This window comes from Coenobita brevimanus, chromosome 55 (genome assembly GCF_032717465.1).
Source record: "Coenobita brevimanus isolate Jiangsu-jjx chromosome 55, ASM3271746v2, whole genome shotgun sequence".
Classification (NCBI taxonomy): Eukaryota; Metazoa; Arthropoda; class Malacostraca; order Decapoda; family Coenobitidae; genus Coenobita; species Coenobita brevimanus.
This window is the reverse complement of record NC_137008.1, coordinates 30,235,794-30,255,254: the sequence shown is the minus strand read 5'-3', so window position 1 is coordinate 30,255,254 and position 19,461 is coordinate 30,235,794.

Sequence of the window (19,461 nt, the reverse complement as noted above, 5' to 3'; positions counted from 1 at the left end):
CTTCACTTAACAACACAGGATCATCTGCAAACAAAAGTACAGGGAGTTTCCAAACACTACCTTCTCTCACTAGGGCCACTCCAACATCCACTGCCCTACCTTGCATCTCTTTTATTACCCCATCCATGTACAGATTGAACAACCATGGAGACATGACACATCCCTGTTTCAACCCAACCTTCAAAGAGAAAAATTCACTCAGTTCACCATCCACACGCACTGCAGCCTTAGCACCATCATACCTACTCTTCACAGCATTCAGGAACTTCCCATCTACTCCATATATTCTTAATACTTTCCACAATCCTTGTCTATCCACCCTGTTATATGCTTTCTCCAAATCCATAAAGGCTGCATACAACTTGTTTCCCTTCTCTAGAAACTTTTCCATTAAAGATCTAAGAATGAATATCTGATCTACACAACCTCTTCCCTTCCCAAAGCCTCCCTGTTCTTCTCCAACTAATTCCTCTGTTATTTCCCTAACACTGTCAATAAGTATCCTACCAAACACTTTTCCTATTACACTAAGAAGACAAATGCCCCAATGATTACCACACAGTTCTTTTTCCCCTTTTCCCTTTGTACAAGGGAATAATGATACCTGACTCCCAATCCTCCGGGACTCTACCTTCCTCCCAGGCCAATCTGGACATCTTCCACATCCATTCTACTACTATCTCTCCCCCATGCTTCAGCATTTCACTATACATTCCATCAATTCCTGGGACATTCCCGAATTTGACTTTCTTCATTACTTGCAGAACTTCTGTCCTGCTGATTTCTTCCTGTCTTCTCACCTCCCTTCCTCTCCCAGCCATACCCCAGCCACTTACACTCGCATTACTTCCATTCTCTATGTTCAACAATTCCTTAAAGTGTTCTCTCCATCTGCTCACTTTTTCTCCCTTCTCCACTAGTAATCTACCATTTTTATCTTTCACTCCCCTGATAAATTCACTGCCACCCTGTCCTACTCTCTTCACCTCTTTCCAGAACATTTTCTTACAGTCCTTCCATTTTACACTCAAATTCCTTCCAAATTCCTCATCCACTCTCTTCTTACTCTCTCTTATAAATATCTTAACCTCTCTCTTCCTTTCTACATATAACTCTCTCTTCCGCCCCTCAGCTTCTTCCACACCCCTATTTCTCATTCATTCAATGTATGCTTTCTTCTTTTGTGCCACATCCTGTCTCACCTCTTCATTCCACCATGCTGTTCCTTGCACCCCCTTCCGTCTTCTCTTCACCCCACACACCACATCACATGTTGCATATATTTCGTCTGTGAATATCTTGCACACTCCTTCCACGTCCCCCCATCTGCTCCAATTCATATTTACCCAATCGTTTCTCCACTTCTCTCTTATATTCAGCATTTTTCTCATCCTCTTGTAACCTTTCCACTCCCCTTGCAACTACTCCTTCCTCCCGTCCTTCCCTTCTTCTCTTTCTCCATCTTACTTGGACCTTGATTCTGGCCACCACCAAGTAGTGGTCAGAAAGTCCACTCCTCCAGTCTCTATAAGCTCTTGCATCCATTACACACCTTCTCATCCTTTCATCCACACACACATAATCAATCATTGCCTTCCTTTCATTCAGTTCACCACCCACCCTTCTCATCACTCGCCATAATAATAATAATAATAATAAAAATAATAATAATAATAATGATGATACTACTACTACTACTACTACAACTACTACAAGTAGTAGTAGTAATAATAACATTGACAAAAACAAGACAACTTCCCGCAGTGATGTGGCATGTGGGAAGCTTTAACTAGAATACCATAAACTTGCCGAAAGACAATTTGGAGAATGAAAAACTTCCCACATCCATTGCCTACCACAAGCTGAGATATCAATGGACTTTGAGGTCAAGGTCGCTGGTCTTATGCATATCTTCTTAGTTTATCACAGTCTATAAATCCACCATGTTTGGTGGCTCTAGATTTAATCCTGCATGGATAATTAATTAGGTGACATGTGGAATATCCGGCAAAATCCCAATTTTTTTTACCCCAGGCGATATCAGACAATAATGAACCTTTTGGAACCATACTTCTTTCCACAATGTGTCTGCCTCAAGGATATACTGTAGTAAAATTTCGGCTTCCTAATTTTAGTAGTTCTTGAGACAGCGTGGTTAACAAATTTGTCTGTGTTCCAGATAATATGCAGAGATGCTGTTGACGAATTGCCACCATATGTGGCGAATAGATGCAGATAGCTGTTTGGCTAAATTAAAACAAATTTGAAGGCTGTAGGCCAAACAACCATTAAGGTGCTCCAGTTTTAAAATAAGTTAGTATTGTAAGAACTAGAACACAGTAAAATTGTCCAAGGACAATTTTTGACCAAGACAAAACTTCCTTCAGCCATTGCCTTCTACAAACCTATAAAGGGAACTCAAGGTTTAGGTCACTGATCTTGTGTATGTCAGCTTAGGTTATCAGTCTATAATTCCAACAAGTTGGAGGGCTGTAGCTTTATCCGTCATGGAAATACAGATGATTCCCGAAATATAAAGGAAAGTCTTTTTTTTTTTTTTTTCTTTACCCCAGGCAATCTCAGAGAATAATCAGCTAACTGGGACCACACTCCTTTTCTCTTTACATCCTCCTTAAGGCTATACTGTAGTAAATTTTCAGCTTCGTTTCTTAACCACTTCTTGGGATAGCACAACTGACTCACTTTTTTTGTGCTATACACAGTATCCGGTGATCCAGTCGATGCAGTGCCACCATATAGGGACAAACAAAACAGACAGCTGTCCGACCCCGAGAAATTCTCTATAGTAAAATACACAAATGTCCTTTTTTACCAGGAAACAGTAGAGGAAAAGTGTTAATAATATTCTCCCGCTTGTATTACCATAAATACAGTGAATTCCCAGTGTCCTCCACCCTCCCTTTAAGTATCTCCTCCCAGCAGTTAGTGTGTACATAAGAACCTGGACGAGGAATAGAATCAATTGTCAAAACCCCTTTGCTATCAGAAAATATTAAGATCGAATTAATAATACTTACCACTCCCTCCCAATATTACTATAACTCTGTTCTGACCCGCCGCGCATCACCCCCTCGCATCACCCCCTAGCCCCCACCGTGTGAGACTCACTCCCCGCACTCCCACACGCACCGCAATCCTGTATTCCCTGTACACCTGTGCGCTAGAATTACTGTGTTGGCATCAGTATCTGTTAAGCCAGTGTCCTGCAAAATACTAATATCCTAGTTAAGGTTTCATTTTTCTGCCACATACTGTGTTGTAATATCTGCTGTTTTTGTCCTGTGTCTGACTGTGGTAATATACGTGTAAAGGTTATTGCCTGGAGTTTTTGTGTCCTACCTCTCTTTATTGCACTAAGCCCCAGTCTCGAAAGAGGACCCTGCTACACGTTAGGTGTTCTAGGACCGAGGAGTCGGGCCTTTTTCACCTAGCATTACAATATGCATTCTTCTTTTGTTCCAAAACTCGTTTCACCTCATCATTCCACCATGCTATCCCTTGCACACCCCTGCATCTCCTCCTCACGCCACAAACCAACTCACACGCTGCACCTATCTCATCCGTGAATATCTTGCATACTTCTTCCACTCCCTTCCGTCTGCTCTAACCCATTTCTTCCCACCCAATCTTTCTTCTGTTCAGCTCTTATACTCTGCCATTTTCTCACTCCCTTGCAACTTCTCCACTCTTTTCACAGAAGCTGTTTCCTCCTGTCTTCCCCTTCGTCTCCACTCATTTTCTTTGCAGCCTTACCTTGTCCATCACTGAGTGATGGTCCGAGATAACATTCCCCCACCCTCTCCATCCTCTTGCATCCAACACTTGTCTTCTCATTAGTTCATCCACACACACGTAATCTATCATTACTTTTTGTTCAACAAGTTAACCGTCCATCCTCCTCATGACTCTTCATGTATACCTGTGGATCATCTTATGCTGGAAGAAGGTGCTGGCTATTGCCAACCCCTTACTAGCAGAGATGTCCACCAAAGGACTACCGTTCCCATCTACTTCAGCTGGCACACCCCTCTGATCAACCACTCCATCCACTCGTACATTCCCAACTTTGCTATTCATGTCTCCAATCAAAAGACTCTCTCACTCCTCTCAAACTTTTCCATACATGCTTCTACACTCTCCCAAAACTCATCATTCATTCTTGTCACTCGATCCTCCGTCGGCGCATATGCATATACAATCGCCTAAGCTTGTATATATACCTACTTTCATCCTCACCCATACAATCCTTGCATCCACTGTTCCATACTCTCTTATATTCTCCTTCCACTTCTTGCTTATCATCAGACATACTCTCTCTGTTGCCCTCTCATTCTCATTAACTCCTGCACATATTCCTAAACCATACTCCCATTCTCTCACCCTTTCACCTTTCCATTTTGTTTCAGTCAATCCGCATACATCCACTCTTGCATCCTCAAGCACCTGAACAATCTCTTTTTCACTTCATCATTCACTCCTCTCACATTCCATGTTCCCATCCTTAGAATGTCCTTGGTCAGTTCCTTGGTCATCAATGTATGGTCCGTCCTGGTCCGAGGTGCGTTGTTCGCTTGTTTACTTAGTTCTTTTTAAGGGGTGGGGCACTAACTCACCACCAACCCTTTTAGTCGCCAGAATAATAATAATAAAAATAATAATAATAATAATAATAATAATAATAATAATAATAATAAGAAGAAGAAGAACTAGAAATCTGAAACTGCCATTAGCAATTTCAGTAGCCCACCGCATGAAGAGGTCATCCAATTCCTTCCTCAGTTTGACTGTACCTTTAGTGGTTTCTGAGAATCTGCGAATAGACTATTTTTATATATTTTTGGCTGTAACTGGAAAACCAGTGCTGGAAACTGTATGATGCTGGGTCATATGAAGAAGTCAGCTGGGTGACTCAGATAGCCAAGCATAATGACCGAAGCTCTAATACTGAGTGAATATGAGCAATTCACATTTTTGTAAGAAAGATTGATAACTAGAAAGCAGAAATTCCCATTAGCAATGTCAATAACTCATCACATGACAAGGTCATCCGTATTGTGCAGGTGACCTCAGTACATATAAAATAATCAAAATTTGAACTTTCACCTTGGCTGTGACCTTGAGTTTTGGGTCAAGGTCATTTATACTTGCTTGCCATGCATTGCATATGAAGTTCAATAAATGTACCAAGTTTGGTGATTGTAGCTCAATTCTATCTTCTTCTTTTTTTAATTGTGCAATTAACCTTTGACCTTTGCTGTGACCTTGAGTTTTGGGTCAAGGTCATCCATACTTGGTAGCTATGCATAGCATATCAAATTCCATTAATGTATGAAGTTTGATGATTGTAGCTAGATTCTACTGTGGTTTTTTAAACCGAGCATTAAATGACTCCAAACTACATTCCATTGATTGTGAGGTGAACTCAGAAACTATTGTACCAGATGGGCTCATACTCATTTAAGACCTACTCGCAGACCTTAGCAATGTTTTAAACAAATTTCAAGTCCCTTCCCAAAGTGGTTTCAGAGAATCTGCAAATAAACTATTTTTATTGGTATCTGGCTGTAGCTGGAAAACCAGTATTGGGACGTGGATGATACTGGGTCACATGAAGCTGCCGGCTGGGGGACTCAGATGGCCAAGTATAATGGCCGCTGCATTGAAATTGAGCGAATAAGAGAAATTTACTTCTTTATAAGAAATAATATTCACAACAACAACAACAACAACAATAATAATAATAATAATAATTAGAAAATGGAAATTGCTATTAACAATTTCAATGACTCACCACATGACAAGGTCATCTATTTGCTTCCTCAGTTCAACTGCAGGGGCAGATTAAATTCCCCAATACCTATTGCTGATGCTGGTAATTTCACCGTGGTTCATATAGTGTTACCTTCTAAGTGAAGGCATTATTGCTTCCTTAGAAGAGTGTCAAACAGGCCGTGACCTTGAGTTTTGGGTCAAGGTCATTCATACTTGGTAGCCATTCATTGTATATCAAGTTCTACAAATCTATCAAGTTTGGCAATTACAGCTCAATTTTATCTTTTTTTTATTTTTTTTATTGTGCACTCAGTGACCCCACACTACTTTCCATTGACCCCAGGGAGACCTCAGAAACTACTGGCCTAACTGGGCCCATAGCCATTGCAGACCAGTTCCCTGACCTTGGGTATGTCCCACCAAAATTTCAAGTCTGTATCTTTATCAGTTTCCGATATTCCATAAATATACTATTTTTATAGGTTTTTGGTTGTACTGGAAAGCCAGTACAGCCAACTGGATGACACTGGGTCATCTGAAGCCGCCAGCTGGGGGGTCTCAGATGGCCAAGTATGTTGGCAGTAGCTTTGAAAATGAGCAAAAATGAGCAATTTACTTCTTTGTAAGAAAAGATAATAAGAATAATGATATTGACAAGAGCAGTATAACTCACCACTAGTGTGGTGAGCTATAATAATAACAACAACAACATCAATAATAATAATAATAATAATAATAATAATGACAAGTACAATATAACTCACCACTGGTGTGGTGAGTTATAATAAGAACTACAAAAAGGTGTTTGTCATTAGCAATTTCAATAACTTACCACATGACAAGGTCATCCAATTTCTTTTTCATTTCCACTGCAGGGGCCGATTTATTCCCCAGTATCTATTGCTGGAGCTGGTGATTTCAACTGGCTTCATATAGTGTTTCCTTGGAAGTGAAGGTATTATGGTCCCCATAGAAGAGTGTTAAACAGGCTGGTACCTTGAGTTTTGGGTCAAGGTCATTCATTCTTGGTAGCAAGTTCTATAAATGTACCAAGTTTGGTGAATGAACCTGAGTTCTATTTTTTTTTTTTTTTTAATCACTCAGTAACCCCAAACTACTTTCCATTGACCCATGGGCAATCTCTGACACTACTGGTCCAAATGGACCCATGGTCATTTCAGACCTGCTCCCCGACTTTGGCTGTCCCACAAAAATTTCAAGTCTTTACCTTTACCGGTTTCTGAGAATCCGCGAAGAGACTATTTTTATAGGTTTTGGCCATAACTGGAAAACCAGAACTGGGAAATAGGAGAAACTGGGTCAAATGAAGCCGCCAGCTGGGGGTCTCAGATGGCTAAGAATGATGGCTGTTACTTTGAAATGGAGTGAATACGAACATTTTACTTTTTTGTAAGAAATAATAATAATAATTATAATAATAATAACAATAATAATAATTATTATTATAATTATAATGACAGGAACAATATCACTCACCACTGGTGTCGCGAGTTGTAGTAGTAGTAGTAGTAGCAGTATTAGTAGTAGTAGTAATCTATCTATCTATTGCCAGACGCCTTAATCGCGGACGGGATCGCCACAAACAAATCGCCTCCACGTCGCCCTGTCCCCCGCCATTTCACTGCCCTGTTCTAAACTCAGACCCCTCTCTCTCATATACCTCTCCACTTCATCCCTTCATCTCATCCTCTGCCTCCCCCTCCCTCTCCCCGTCTCCACCTCATTCACATACACTCTCCTCGTCAGTCTCTCACCCCCCATCCTCTCCACATGGCCAAACCACCTCAGTGTGTTCCTCCTAACGCTTCCTATCACATCCACATCCACACCACAACTCTCCTTTATATCCTCATTTGTAAGCCTGTCTCTCCATGTGACTCCACAGGTTCCTCTTAAATCACTCATTTCCACTGCTCTCACTCCTGACTTGTGTCCTTCCAACAACGTCCAAGCTTCACTTCCATACGTTAGAGTTGGTATCACAATACTGTCATGTAGTAATTTATCACTTCCATGCTCACTTCCCTATTTCTTATCACTGCTTTCAAGGAACAGGCAACCTTTCTTCCTTGTTGTACCCTTTCAAGCACTTCACCTTCCAAACCTCCATCCTTACTCATCACACTACGCAAGTACTTAAACGTCCTCACATTTTCCATTTCCTCACCATCCAACCTCACTGTACATTCACTGACTTCACCTCTCTCAAAGACCATCACTTTACTCTTCCCTACATTCACCTTTAGATTCCGTTTCTTACGCACTCTTCCAAACTCATCCACCAAGCCTTGCAGCTCCCCTTTGTCTTCACTTAACAACACAGGATCATCTGCAAACAAAAGTACAGGGAGTTTCCAAACACTACCTTCTCTCACTAGGGCCACTCCAACATCCACTGCCCTACCTTGCATTTCTTTTATTACCCCATCCATGTACAGATTGAACAACCATGGAGACATGACACATCCCTGTTTCAACCCAACCTTCAAAGAGAAAAATTCACTCAGTTCACCATCCACACGCACTGCAGCCTTAGCACCATCATACCTACTCTTCACAGCATTCAGGAACTTCCCATCTACTCCATATATTCTTAATACTTTCCACAATCCTTGTCTATCCACCCTGTTATATGCTTTCTCCAAATCCATAAAGGCTGCATACAACTTGTTTCCCTTCTCTAGAAACTTTTCCATTAAAGATCTAAGAATGAATATCTGATCTACACAACCTCTTCCCTTCCCAAAGCCTCCCTGTTCTTCTCCAACTAATTCCTCTGTTATTTCCCTAACACTGTCAATAAGTATCCTACCAAACACTTTTCCTATTACACTAAGAAGACAAATGCCCCAATGATTACCACACAGTTCTTTTTCCCCTTTTCCCTTTGTACAAGGGAATAATGATACCTGACTCCCAATCCTCCGGGACTCTACCTTCCTCCCAGGCCAATCTGGACATCTTCCACATCCATTCTACTACTATCTTTCCCCCATGCTTCAGCATTTCACTATACATTCCATCAATTCCTGGGACATTCCCGAATTTGACTTTCTTCATTACTTGCAGAACTTCTGTCCTGCTGATTTCTTCCTGTCTTCTCACCTCCCTTCCTCTCCCAGCCATACCCCAGCCACTTACACTCGCATTACTTCCATTCTCTATGTTCAACAATTCCTTAAAGTGTTCTCTCCATCTGCTCACTTTTTCTCCCTTCTCCACTAGTAATCTACCATTTTTATCTTTCACTCCCTGATAAATTCACTGCCACCCTGTCCTACTCTCTTCACCTCTTTCCAGAACATTTTCTTACAGTCCTTCCATTTTACACTCAAATTCCTTCCAAATTCCTCATCCACTCTCTTCTTACTCTCTCTTATAAATATCTTAACCTCTCTCTTCCTTTCTACATATAACTCTCTCTTCCGCCCCTCAGCTTCTTCCACACCCCTATTTCTCATTCATTCAATGTATGCTTTCTTCTTTTGTGCCACATCCTGTCTCACCTCTTCATTCCACCATGCTGTTCCTTGCACCCCCTTCCGTCTTCTCTTCACCCCACACACCACATCACATGTTGCATAGATTTCGTCTGTGAATATCTTGCACACTCCTTCCACGTCCCCCCATCTGCTCCAATTCATATTTACCCAACCTTTTTTCCACTTCTCTCTTATATTCAGCATTTTTCTCATCCTCTTGTAACCTTTCCACTCCCCTTGCAACTACTCCTTCCTCCCGTCCTTCCCTTCTTCTCTTTCTCCATCTTACTTGGACCTTGATTCTGGCCACCACCAAGTAGTGGTCAGAAAGTCCACTCCTCCAGTCTCTATAAGCTCTTGCATCCATTACACACCTTCTCATCCTTTCATCCACACACACATAATCAATCATTGCCTTCCTTTCATTCAGTTCACCACCCACCCTTCTCATCACTCGCCATAATAATAATAATAATAATAAAAATAATAATAATAATAATGATGATACTACTACTACTACTACTACAACTACTACAAGTAGTAGTAATAATAATAACATTGACAAAAACAAGACAACTTCCCGCAGTGATGTGGCATGTGGGAAGCTTTAACTAGAATACCATAAACTTGCCGAAAGACAATTTTGAGAATGAAAAACTTCCCACATCCATTGCCTACCACAAGCTGAGATATCAATGGACTTTGAGGTCAAGGTCGCTGGTCTTATGCATATATTCTTAGTTTATCACAGTCTATAAATCCACCATGTTTGGTGGCTCTAGATTTAATCCTGCATGGATAATTAATTAGGTGACATGTGGAATATCCGGCAAAATCCCAATTTTTTTTACCCCAGGCGATATCAGACAATAATGAACCTTTTGGAATCATACTTCTTTCCACAATGTGTCTGCCTCAAGGATATACTGTAGTAAAATTTCGGCTTCCTAATTTTAGTAGTTCTTGAGACAGCGTGGTTAACAAATTTGTCTGTGTTCCAGATAATATGCAGAGATGCTGTTGACGAATTGCCACCATATGTGGCGAATAGATGCAGATAGCTGTTTGGCTAAATTAAAACAAATTTGAAGGCTGTAGGCCAAACAACCATTAAGGTGCTCCAGTTTTAAAATAAGTTAGTATTGTAAGAACTAGAACACAGTAAAATTGTCCAAGGACAATTTTTGACCAAGACAAAACTTCCTTCAGCCATTGCCTTCTACAAACCTATAAAGGGAACTCAAGGTTTAGGTCACTGATCTTGTGTATGTCAGCTTAGGTTATCAGTCTATAATTCCAACAAGTTTGAGGGCTGTAGCTTTATCCGTCATGGAAATACAGATGATTCCCGAAATATCCAGGAAAGTTTTTTTTTTTTTTTTTTTCTTTACCCCAGGCAATCTCAGAGAATAATCAACTAACTGGGACCACACTCCTTTTCTCTTTACATCCTCCTTAAGGCTATACTGTAGTAAATTTTCAGCTTCGTTTCTTAACCAGTTCTTGAGATAGCACAACTGACTCACTTTTCTGTGCTCTACACAGTATCTGGTGATCCAGTCGATGGATTGCCACCATATAGGGACAAACAAAACAGACAGCTGTCCGACTAAGCTGACAAAGTTTGAAGGCTCTACGCCAAATAGACTTGGATAAATCACAATTTCAAAATAAGTAATAATAATAATAATAATAATAATAATAATAATAATGACAAAAACAAGAAAACTTCCCAAAAGGATGAGGGAAGTTCTAGTAATAACTACAATATTGTAAAACTGTCCCAGGAAAGCTTTGAAAAAGAGAAACTTCCCACAGCCATTGCCTAAGAGAAGCTGCACTATAAAGGGAGCTTGAAAACGAGGTCATTGATTGTGTGCATGTTATCTCAGGTTTTTATAGCCTATTAATTGGCCTAGTTGTGTGACTCTAGCTTTAATCCTTCGTGAAATATTAGGTGACATCCAGAATCTCTGGAAAATTTTAATTTTTCATTCCCAGAGAGAATAACAACCAACTGGAGCCATTCTCCTTTAGTCAATTGGGCTCCCTTAAGGTATTATTGCAGTAAAATATCAGCCTGCTAGCATAAACAGTTTCCGAGACAGGCGTCCAGGATTTTATTTTTTTAACATTCTGAATAATATGTGGTGATCCAATTGATGGATTGCCATCATATTTAGCTGGGCGATGAACCTGACAGAGTTTGAAGATTGTAGACCAAAGAGCCTCTGGGTAATGGCTATTCACTTTTTAACCCACTACATCCTGTTGACGTATATATACGTCCAAACATTTTGTCACTGTGACTCTCGTTGATGTATATCAATGCCCCACAATTGCAAGGTTCGTCATTTGTACATTTTTCAAATTTTGCGCGTGATTTTTGGTACGTATACATGAGACACCTTCTCTACCCGATGCCATGTGGGGACAATGCCTTACCCCACGTGACCTCCCTCCCCTCCACACACCATTGTCTTGGCAACTCACCTGTTACCAGTGACCTGGCCAGTAAAGACATGTCGCACCACATTACGAAATTCAAGGCCAGAGTGATACCCTAATTGATGACAATGTGAAGGACAAAGTTTACATAGCGTTAGAGGAAGAAACAGTCAGAAATGATGATCAGGTAATGTCGCCAAAAAAGGTACGGTATATTGATGTGTTTGGTGAGTGAAACAACACTTATATCGCCTATATGACTGTGTGGAAATCAATATACTCTTGTATTACATATAAACTCATACCAAATAAATATATAAATACCTATTATGAGTGGTTTGGAATAGTTACCCCTCCCATAGATCACATTTTCTCTGGAACAAGGCCCCATAGAAAACACAGGTAGGTGAGGGTATTATTACCTGTACTGGCATTTTAAAGCTCAGGTGAGCAATTTTGCTACGAATTTTTTATGTTTCTCATAAAAAAGTGGAGGTTTTTAGCCAAAAAACAAATAAAATCGAAAATCTGCCGGGATTGAGGGAGGTCACTGGTTAAAAATCTGCTGGGTTGGGGCGGGTTAACTGGAAAGAATAATAAGAATATTAAACATAAACATGAAACTTCCCTCAGGGATGTGGGAAATTTTAATAATAATAACTAGAAGAAGATGAAGAAGAACACGGACTTAAAGAAAAATATATACTCTAAAGCATGTAACATTATTTACAAAATAAATTTTCCATAATAATCTAAGAAAGTCTGAGATGCAAAAAGAAGGCTTAGAATTAATGCCTATCATGTACCAGATAGTCATTAAGACGATTTTTTTAGTCCCAGTCTTCACCTGCACTGGAACAGGTAACTGTCAAATTGACAATCCAGGTCTCTGTTGCACTTCAGTGCAGGAGAAATTAATCTTGAACTTTCTCTGTGACTTTGTCTTTGACTGGTTGTTCTCAAAGTCTCATCCATTCATATTTGGCTTCCTTGATCCTTTCCATCGTGTTTCGTCTATATCCGGTAAAAATAATAATAATAAGCTGACCTTGTCATGCAGCCTTAACCTTTAAAATAATAATAATAATAATAATAATCGGTCAACCGTTGGCTGACCTTCAATTTTTTCACCAAGTCTGGCCTAAATCAGATCTAGATTGTTACACTTAATGAGTTGAATTTTGAACCTGGTTCATGAGCTTTACCTTTGACTATTATTTTCTCAAAAGTGAATACGTAGGTTCTTCCATTACCTTCAGACCTTCTACCAAGTTTAGTCTAAATACGATCAAAGCCATCTAAGTTTACTATGCCACATGCCCCTAACCTTTGACTTACTGTTCTTTAAATCAGTAGCTCATCCCCGTGACTTACCTTCTACCCTGTGGCTATGTTTGGTTTATATCGAATCAGTACTGTGAGAATACTAGTATACTTCAACTCTGTTCCTTACTGTCTTATGTAGACAGTCAGTGACAAACTGACTGGATATTCATCAGCCTTTTAAAAATGGTAGAACAAAGCCCATCTCCAGCCACGCCCCTTCCTAGAGTCTAGCTCTTGCACATTTTTTTCCTTTTTTTAATTGCAGGGACACACAGTGATCAATTTCTTCCAAAGACTTAGTTTTCCACATGCATTCATTTTCCCTTATTGATCTAGTATCACTAGCGACATATATCTCCCATGTACATATTCTCACTATGGACTTCTTTTTTCCAATGAAAATATTTTCACCACGGTTTTATTTTTCCCATGATCCTATTTTTCCTCCTTGTACCTATTCTCTGCCATGAACTTAACTCTCACCATGAACATATTTTCCACTATGGATCTATATTCCCGTGAACCTGTTTTTCATCATTAACCTGTTTTACCCTTTAGAGCAGTTCCTGATTCGAACAATTTTTTTTCCATCAATCTGTTTCAGTATAGACCTGTTTTTAAACATCATACACATGTTTCCACTCTGAACCTCTTTCTCAAGGAACTTTTGGATAATAATGGATCGCGAGCTAGAACACCAAATTTAGTCATAGTTTGGACCCACGACATATGTACCCGAGCGAAAGATTTATTGCATTAGCAAGAAATGGAGCCAGGGGTCGGGAGGAAAACTCTGCAGTACAGTAGCGAACTTTTTTAGATATCTCACCCAATTTTGAAATAACAAGAAAGATAGACACCAGTTTGGAAATTGCATAAAAATCCTCAATTATTTTCATTTTATAGACAACCCGTAATTCCCAATAGTTTTTCCACCAATCGAGGAAACGATTTTTTATAAGGCAGATATAGTGTAACAGCCGGCTGCACCAGAAGTAACAGTCTAAGGTTGTGTGAGTAGTGCAGCAGTATTTTCCGATGATTGCTGAGAGCAACCAGGTTTTGCCTTTTCAAATGAAACAATACCATCTGTTTGTTTTTTTTTTTTGTTTTTTTTTTTGGCGAAGTTTTTGACTGAATGCAAGTCAAACTAATTCAGTACCCTGATGGACGAAAGCAACTCTGATTATCTGATTTCCGGTTCGAAGCAGAGCGCACTGAGAGACTTGGTGCATGTAATTTTAGGGCAAAAAGCAAAGTCATTATTAACCTGCTAGGTCCCATTCCCTGGACCGAAACTTAATACAAGAGGAATATTGGTTTTAGGAAGTGTGAGGGAATATTTTTGGTGTAATAAGTTCATTTTAGTATCTTCAGGTCAGGAGATCAGAGGAAGATGATGAGCCACATGAGACAATATTCAGAACTGCCTGACTTCCTCGCTCACTCACTCGAACACGCTCCACACTCTCAGTATGGACGCCTATTACATGTTTATTTTACATGGACCTTTTCGAACCATGGGCCTAACAATCCCCTAGACTTGTTCCCCATGAGTCTATTTTCCTCCATCCACCCGCTGGTCAACTTACCTACCCACTCACTAGGTAGTCTGTCTAAGTCAGGGGTTCCCAACTTTTTTGGGTCGTGCCCGCTTTATCCTTGGCCCGCAAAACCAGCTCCCACTCCCTGCCATCATCTGACTCTAAAAACTAATTGTCATTATTATTGTTTCCGCAGGTTCAAGTGGATGTTAACCCAGGCTAATACAGTCTGAATTATCCCTTTTTCAATCAATACTCTCCCTTTCCAAGAGATGGGACGGGGAGGGGGGGGGGGTTGAGGGACGTTTATAGTTTTAACTGGGGTATGGTCCACCTTGCAGAAAGACTTCTTGGTATCTGTAATATTCTCTGAAAACGACCAAATTAGAAAGAGACATAAAAAATGCAAAGGTGACCAGATGACAGACATCAAGAAAAAATAAAACTTAGTTCACAGGTACACAGAAGAATATGTTCTGAAAGATGGAACAAAGACAGAATATGAATACAGAATATAAATCCATGGTCCTTCGTGCTGTGCGAGCGCACACACACACACACACACACACACACACACACACACAAATGGATACATACTTTAGTAAAGCAAATTTGGAAAAGAAAAGGGATAAAGGTAGAAAGCAAAAAGATGATTTCTACCAAGAACTGGTTGAAGTGGAGACTCACAATAGACTGATTGAACGTGTACACAAACTAGAAATGGCTTTCAAAAATGAAATTGATGAAATAAAGAAGCAGATGCACTTGCAAAAGGAAGAAATAGAAAAACTAGGAAGGGAGGCCAACAAGAAAGACACAACCATCAGTGAACTAACAGTGGAATTGAGTACACTTAGGAAGAAAATGAGTGAAATGGCAATTACAGTAGTCAATCACGAGTGTATTATGGAAGAGTTCAAAAATGACACAGAGACAATTAGGCAAGTAAGCAGTCTTATAGACCAGAGCAGTGATATTGAGAAGATAACACATGTGAATGAAGCTGTGCAAAGCTACAAAAATGATGTGGAAACCACGTATGCTGAAATGGTGAAAGTAAAGAAAGACTTAGAAACAAGGGTGCAGGAAAAAAGCATTATAAAGGAAGTGAAAAGAATAATCCAAAACAATCCAAAGTTAGTCAGAGATTCAGTAGATATAAACAAATCTATAGTAATCACTGGTATAGAAGAGGAAGAAGTAAAAAACAAGATCACAAGAGACAAAAAGGAGATGGCAAATGTAATGAGCTTACTGAAAGAAGTATCAGAGGAAATCTGTAGTAAAGACACAGAGGAACACAAAAGGTTAGAGAAATAGAGAGAAAAGCAAGACAAGACCTCTAAAGGTGACTTTCCAGAGTGTAAACACTGTGGAAGAGATACTAAAAAATGCAAAGAATCTTATGGAAAAAGAGTTAAAAAATGTATGGATAAAAAGATGCCTAACACAAGAAGAACTGGAATAACTGAAAGAGAAAAGGAAGGAAGCAAACACAAAAAAATGAGGGAAGATCAGAAGAGGAGAAGAGTTTTTTTTTTTTTTTCACAAAGTAATAGGATTGCAGGTACGAAAGTGGTACACAAACAGGATGGAATAAAAAGGAGGAAGGTAGTAGAACCATGTCATGACAAGTATATAAACAAGATGATAAAGTTGATGTACTCAAATGTGGATGGAATGGTATCTAAATTACTAGAGATGAATGATTATGTCAGAGAAAATGAACCACAAATAATATGCCTAACTGAAACAAAATTAACACCAAGGATATCCAATGACATACTAAACTTAGAGGAATACAATATATGGAGAAGAGACGGAAATTTAAAAAAAGGAGGAGGAATTATAATATTAACTAAGAAAAATCTAAAAGACAATGAAATAAAACTAGATATACCATCACAAGTAGAACTGATTGCAGTAGAGATCAACACATCTGAAGGGAAAGTAATTGTAGCCAATTTGTACATGCCACCCAGATCAAACACATGGGAAAGAGATGAATATGAGGACCTGGCAGAGAGTACAATTCAGAGTTTAAGATCATTAGTACATAAAATGGAAGAGAAATCGGAAAGAATTATACTAACTGGGGATTTCAATACAAATATAAATTGGAATACTCTAGATACAATTAGCCAAGAAAGTTGTTGGGACCAAAAGCTCTTGGATCTCTTGCAAGAGTTTTTCCTAACGCAACATGTGAGGGAAAACACCAGAAAAAGAGGACTTGATGTACCTTCAGTGCTATATCTAATATTTACTAGGCAAGAAAATGATATTGACAGATTAATATATCACCCTCCACTAGGCAAAAGCGATCATGCAGTACTAAATTATAACTTCAGGATAGCATAGGACATAGTTAACAGCAATGACAGTTACAAAAAGAGCCTAAACTATATAAAGGGAAATTATCATGACCTAAAGAAGTATTTCTTAGAAGTTGATTGGGAAAATGAACTTAGAGGACAAGATTTAAATGCTGTATATAAAAAATTCTGTGAATTTTACGAAATAGGAGTCCAGAAGTACATCCAAACCACAAAGAAGCAGATAAGAAAATTCAGAAATGGTTCAATGCAGAATGTAAAAAATCAAAAGAAAGAAGAGATTTGTTGTGGAACAGATACAGAAGACACAATAGTGAAACGGCGTATAATAATTACAAACAGGCAAGAAACGATTATACAAGAATAAGGAGGGAAGCCCAAAAACAGTTTGAGGAGGATATAATAAATAAAAGTAGTGATCAACCAAAGCTGTTTTACAGCTAAATCAGAAGCAAAACCAAAGTAAAAGATATAATACAATCCATTACGGACGAGGGAATCACTTATACACAAGAGAAAGATATTTGTGAAGCACGAAATAAGAATTTCCAATTAGTTTTTACAGAAGAAAAACATTTTGAGAGGGACTATGTGTAACATGCATGTTCACACATACTACCAGATATACAAATAGCAGAAAAAGTAATACAGGAGGAGTTAAGTAGATTAGACAGAGGAAAAGCAAGTGGTCCTGATGAAATTTCATGTTGGGTACTACGAGAATGTGCAAAGGAGTTAAGTAAACCATTATTTATAATTTTCAAGAAATCCTTGAGTCAAGGTAAACTACCTGATATTTGGAAAGAAAGCAAATATTGTCCCCTTATTCAAGAAAGGAAATAGACAAAATCCACTCAGCTACCGACCAGCATCACTGACCTGTGTTGTAAGCAAGGTATTAGAAAAGCATATAAGAAAAGTTTGGGTAAATCATCTAGAAGAACACAGTATGATAACAGATAGACAGTTTGGTTTCAGAAAAGGAAAATCATGTGTTACTAATCTGTTGAGCTACTATGACAGAGTAACAAACACAATACAGGAAAGGGAAGGATGGGAGGACAGTATCTATTTAGATTTCAAGAAAGCTTTTGACAGAGTACCATACCAAAGACTTTTATGGAAACTGTACCATCAAGGAGGAATTCGAGGCAAACTGTTTCGTTGGATGCAAGACTTTCTCATAAAAAGAGAAATGAGAACAGAACTAAGAGGAAACTACTCATCATGGAAAGAAGTGGCTAGTGGAGTACCAAAGGGTTCAGTGCTGGCACCAATCATGTTTTTAATGTATATAAATGATATAAACAGTAACATTGGAAATGAGAGCTATCTGAATATGTTTGCAGATGATGCAAAAATACAAAGGAGAATAACTAATACAGACTCTTGTAAAGAGTTACAAGAAGAATTAAATAAACTTCATGAATGGAGTAGTACATGGTAAATGGAATTCAATGTGGACAAGTGTCATGTAATCAAGTTTGGTAAAAGTGAAAAAAGACCTGATTGGGATTATAAGTTAGGGAATTTAACCCTATACACATCAAAAAGAGAGAAAGACTTAGGTGTGATTATCAATAACAGACTATCTCCGGCTGACCACATCATACATGTATACACTGCTTGCAAATATGAGAATAGCATTCACATACATAAATGAAGACATGCTAAGAAGGATAATAACATCATTCATTAGACCAACCCTGGAATATGCATCAGTAGTCTGGAGTCCTCATCTCAAAAAGCACATAGACAAGATTGAAAAAGTTCAAAGGGCCGCTACAAGATGGATACCAAGCTTAAGGGACCTAAGCTACGAAGAAAGACTAAATAAACTGAATCTACCAACACTACAGGAGAGAGGGAAAAGAGGTGACATGATAATGCTATATAAGTGCATACCAGAGAAGGAGAAAATAGACATAAATGAATACTTAACATATGGATAAGCATCAGCAAGAGGACACTGCACAAAACTCCATAAGAAGAGAGGTGATAAAGTCGTAAGGAAATTCAGTTTCCCAAACAGAGCAATTGATCAATGGAATGCACAACCGAATGAAATAGTGTGTGCCAAAACAATTCACAAATTTAAGGATATGTACGATAAATATGGTTTAAGACACGGGACAGTACGAGCTTGACTCATTCCTGTAAAGATACAATTAGGTAAGAACACACACACACACACACAATCTATAGTAATCACTGGTATAGAAGAGGAAGAAGTAAAAAACAAGATCTTAAGAGACAAAAAGGAGATGGCAAATGTAATGAGCATATTGAAAGAAGCATCAGAGGAAATCTTTAGTAAAGACATAGAGGAACATAAAAGGTTAGGGAAATACGAGAGAAGCAAGTCAAGACCCTTAAAGGTAACCTTCCAGAGTGTAAACACCGTGGAGGAGATACTAAAAAATGCAAAGAATCTTATGGAAAAAGAGGAGTTCAAAAATGTATGGATAAAACGATGCCTAACACAAGAGGAACTGGAATTACTGAAAGAGA